This window comes from Belonocnema kinseyi, chromosome 8 (assembly GCF_010883055.1).
Source record: "Belonocnema kinseyi isolate 2016_QV_RU_SX_M_011 chromosome 8, B_treatae_v1, whole genome shotgun sequence".
Taxonomy (NCBI): Eukaryota; Metazoa; Arthropoda; class Insecta; order Hymenoptera; family Cynipidae; genus Belonocnema; species Belonocnema kinseyi.
This window is the reverse complement of record NC_046664.1, coordinates 102,823,681-102,829,180: the sequence shown is the minus strand read 5'-3', so window position 1 is coordinate 102,829,180 and position 5,500 is coordinate 102,823,681.

The following is a 5,500-nucleotide window of genomic DNA, read 5'->3' as shown; positions in this document are numbered from 1 at the left end:
CCATCTACATTAATCTTACGTTTCTCAAAAGTATAATAAAATTTTGTAGTCTGAAACCTATTCTTTTGGTGCCTATCGTACTTTAAGTTTAAATTAAAATAAATTAATTGGAAATTCAAAATATTAAGATGGCCTTCGATAGGAGAGGACCATTCGATAGTTTCGAGTTTACTTATATTAAATCTCCATTCGTGAAATTCACGAATGGATTATGTTGAGACTGATCGTGTACCGATCGGGTACCGATGGGGCACCATTCGAGTTTCCCGATCGGATGTCCCGACCTGGCCCCGATCTCGGCGTGTGTTACATCCGCGATCTGGCCCCGACCAGGATTCCAGATCGGGACCCGATCTGGACTGGTCTTGCCCCGATCGGGCACAGGTCGAAATTTCTGCACGGGATATAGTAAAATGTGCATCATTAACTTAAAAAAACTTCTAAGTGAGTTGAGGCAGAAAATTAGTTCTATTTAAAAAGGCTTTACACTAATCCATATTTTGGGTTTCATTGAAATAATTTTTCATTTTGGAATCCATTACAGCAAGAGAGGTTCCTATTTGCCGCAGCTCCCTTGGTACAAAAAATCGGTTCTACTAAAAACCCCAGTTTTTTCTCAGATTTTCTTCGAAATTTAAAAATTTTCAAGCTTAAAGTAGATCAAAATTCAGAAAGTCAAATTTTTTTCTACGAACAAATATAAATAAGGAACTTGGTTGCAAAGGGTCAATGTATTAAAGACCTAACCTAACGCGAGTTAAAAAAGGCCCCATTACGATTCCGAATGAAATCCCACTAGAGAACTAACAATGAGACAAATCAATATTAAAGTACCAACTTTTCTTCCAACTGTTAAAAATTCGAAGTAGGATTAAAAGTAATAATACGGTTTTATTCTTCTTTTTTAAAATATTTACGAAAGCTCATGGGATTTATGCCTCGAAATATATTGCAGTTAAGGGCATGCGATACTTAGAAAATTGTCGATTTTACAAGTTTTAGGTTCCCCCGGCTTTTTTTCTAAAATAATAAATATTTTGTCTTAAAACTTTGGGAAATGATAGCGAACATGCTAACGGACGTTCCGACACACTTTTTTGTAGGTTAATTAAAAAAAGATTTAATTTAGCAAAATGTGATTAATTTGCATAGCGCTTAGGAAATAGTATCGATTTTTTAAGTGTTAGATTCCCCCGGATTTTTTCCGAGGATAAGAAATATTTTGCCTTTAAAATTTGGGAAATGATTGCGAACATGCTAACGGCATCCCCACACACTTTGTTTGTGTTTTTTTATCAAAAAATTTTTGATATTGCCAACAACGTGCGTGTATATTTTGAGGTAATGTGTGTTACAATTCACCTGAGCATTACTTCCAAACTACACAATATTTTGGCAGAAAACTTAGGATTTACAAATAAACATAGTAACTAATATCCCGGAACTAACCTTGTTTGCAGGCAATCTAAAAAGTTTATTTCATAAATAATTTTCAGATTATCGGAAAGGCAGATATGAAAAACGACGTACCCTCAAAATAATGCATATGCATTAAATTTTTATTTAGCACAATAATTTTTTTTCTTATTATCCCTCAAAAAATAGTCCGGGGACGTCCGTTATGATATTTTATAGCATCTCTGAATTCAGTTTTTAAAAATTTTCATTTTTGTGGAAAAAAGCAGGGGAAACTGTAAGTATCACATGCCCTTAAGTTTTGATTATTTATTTATACTATTAGTTATTTAAGTAATTAGTTAAATTATTAAATGAGATAATTAGTTTAAGTTACTTAAAGTAATATAGCTGAATCATCGAAAAGGAGTTGGAAATCAGAAACAGAAAAAAATTTCCACAGCTGATGGGCTACATTAGCAAAATTACCTTTCTTATTTTTTTTTAATTTGCAATTATACATAGAACTCATTTATAAAAAAAGTTCTTCTGAAATAAGACAATTACAAATAAGTGTCAATTTTGATAAAGAAAATTTGTATGAAACTTGAATAGCAGCCAACTTTAATACAATCTATTATGGGGGTAAAATTTTGCAAGTGTCTCCGCCTAAAATTTTATTGTTGCCTATCTTATTGAAACTCTGCCAGAATATAGTTCTAGTGTTCTTTTTTTAATTGTGTGCAGAAGTAAGGCTATTATATAACGGGTTATCAAGGTCTAGGGGCCCGAATTTTCGACGACTCACTCCTACATCTAACTTTCAATTGTACATAATTCCTAATAATTTTATCTAATCTTACTTTTTCATGAGAATTTTGTATAGTTCTTTGAATGAGGTTTAAAATAAAAATAATCATTATACAATAAAAAATGATTTACTCTTGATTTATCATTTTCCAAGAACATTTTTTATTAATTTTTGTTTGAAAAACATCCCAACACGAAAATGGAATTGATGTAAGCCTCCTTGCCTTTCACATTTAGAGCTGCTTTGAGCTGCTTTGATCTTTGAGCTGCTTTGATCTTTCTCTTCGGGAAAATGCCATGCTGTGAAGGTGATGAATACTTTTTGAAAATCAGAGTCGATTCCGGAGTGGGTGCAAATTAATGGTATTTATGTTTGCTCGGCACAGTCTTTGCCGAATCGAATCAAATTTTAGGGTTTTCATCAGTGGCTGTAGGATTTTATTTGAAGATAAAAAATATTACAGAAAAATCATTTTTATGAAGTATTAGATACAATGAGATACTGCATCTCGCCTGGTAGAACTGGGGCTATTTGGCGTCGGGCATCATCGCACTTATGACCTTCTGCATCTCAACCAATACTTTCCATCCCATTTTCGCCTTGGGAAGGAAATAATTTTGTTATTGTGTTATGATTATTTTTACTGTAAACCTCGTTGAAAGAACTTTCCAAATCCCTCATTAAAAGGGAAATTGGACAGCTTCCCGTGCAGAAATTGCCAAATGTTTGCCTAATTTCCGATTTGGGCCAGATCGGGCACACCATTTTGTCCATTAATTTTGGGGACTAAAGTGGGTTGACTCCAAATCGCCCAAGTTTCAATGTAAAGTGTCAAGCGTCAAAAATATTTGAATTATTATTTGTATAAGTGACAAAGTAAGTGGGAAAAATGCCAAAAGTGAGCACAAGACGAGTGCGTAGGTATAGTTTACTTCAAAATATTCCTGAATTACGTGTTGAAGATTATAATAAGTAAATTTATTAAGAAGGTTAAGATGAAACCTAACCTCGAAATGTGGTTATTTATTTATAAGAAAAGTAGCAAAAGTAATATTTCATTTGTTGAATCTGAAAACGAATTAGATCAACAATGACGTTATAAACATATTTATTTTCACGTATTTTTAGGTGATTTGATACAATCAGTATGTAAATACAACCTTCTTATTTATATTCGCTTGTGTAAAAATAACTTAAAGAGTCAGTGCGATATTATAATCCAATTATTTCAAAATAACTTTCCACAATTAAGTTCAATATAGAAATTGAAAGCACTTCAATTTAGAAATTAAAACTAAAAATATATTGCAAAATACTTAAATGATTTATAATACAAAAATGCTGGCTGTTATATTACGTCTTTTGACTTTGTCCATTTGCTCGAAAAAAAGTGTCTGATATACTCCAATTTTTTCATATCGAGATTTGTTAGATAACCTGATATTTATATTCTCAAATTTCAGTTAAGGAGGTAATATATTCGATTTTAATATTATTTTATTTAAGAATCCCTTTAAATTAAGAATACGAAAAATAAATTAATATGAGCATGATCGGGGCCAGGCATAGTTATCTCTGGGCGCAGCGCTTGGGCCCCGATCGGACATCGCGTTTCATTTCGAGACTGGCCCCATATAGATAGCCTGATTTATGCCAAATTTTGCCCGGTCTGGCCTCGATCAGATCCAAATTGGAATTTCTGCACGGGTTTATCAGGATTTATATACAATTAAAAGTCAGCTGTTGGGGTGAATCGTGAATCGAAAATTTCGGATCCCTGTATCTTGAACACCCTTTATACCAGGGGAACCTCCTTTACAAAATTTAAAGAGATTCACTAGCACTAAAATTTGGCGGAGTTTCAATATGATAGGCGGCAATAACATTTTAGGTGGGTACACTTGGACATTTTTACCTCTATTGAATTTCATGTATTTTCCTGAATTAAATATTTTAACTAAAAAAAATCTCTCTACAACATGTTTTCCCTGAATGGTAACACAGTTAAAAAAATTAAGACAGTTTATGTAAAACAAAATTTATGTTCTAAATAAATCCTGCACAAACAGGATGAATTTGAATCTTTTTTAGTAATTTTGTTCCAAATTTTTCTGTACTCAAACAGGGCGCACTTTATAGTACTAATTTATCTCATATCCGGAAACCCATTATTTGGCATCTCATTCACGGAGAAAACTGATTGAGGAAAAGACTTTTGAAAAAATCTAGACGTGGAGGCATTTTTATACATTTTAAGATTATTTCGGTAGAAATATAATACTTAAAGTCGAGTAAAAAACGGTTTCTTAAGCGAAATAGGAAGGATAAATGGAGCATGAAACGGGGTGACCGGTTTCAAATAAAATACTCGAGACACACAAAATAATTATCTGATTTTGTGGCGCAATGGTTAAAGTTTTGAATTTTAATTTCATGCATCTAGCACTGAAATCCTGATATTGAAGGAAATTGCATTTTACTGATATTCTTTTTTCAGGCGGGAAGTCTCGTTAGTTGCATTCAACGGTAATTAACTGCATAGGTGAACCAATTGAGTGCTGAGTGAATTATGATGGCTACGGATGCAGCGTAAATCATGTAATCCGTCCTCACGATGAGAAATCGAACTCGAATATTGTATACGACAGGGAGGAACGAGGAAACCTCGATACATCAAGGGGAACGGGAGTGATGTATCTCAGGCTAGGTTGACCTCTGCGCCGGACACTATAAAACTACCCTTAAACATTGGCACCCTAAAACGCGCGAGATTGCTCTCTGAATTGCTAAATTTTTCAGTAACATACGACTTTTCGCTTTTGTTACTGGACATATTTACAAAATTAATACAGTTGCCATTAAAGAGAACTCTGCTACTATTTTTCAGATATTTCAAATGATGATCTATATATTTAATTCGAGTATTTAAATGTGTATTTCAATATAGTATTTAATGTGTATTTAAATGAGTGACTGTATAAAAGTGTAGGTCGAACAGATAAGGGGGGGGGGGCGACATGTAGACATAATGAATGTAAATTCAAACCATTTACGCAACACGAAAGGAAACCCGAGAGCAGACCCGCGTGCAGACGTTCTGGCGGTTGCCATATCAACAATGCCAACAGGCATTGCAAGATTTGAACTTTTGCATTTTGATCATAATAATCTACAGTATTTTTCTACCTGAAATTATATTTAACCCTTACTTACGTACTCCAAAAATAATTGTTTTAATGTCATTGTAATACTTACACTTTCTAGATCCTTTGCATATTTTTGATGCCATTTTTT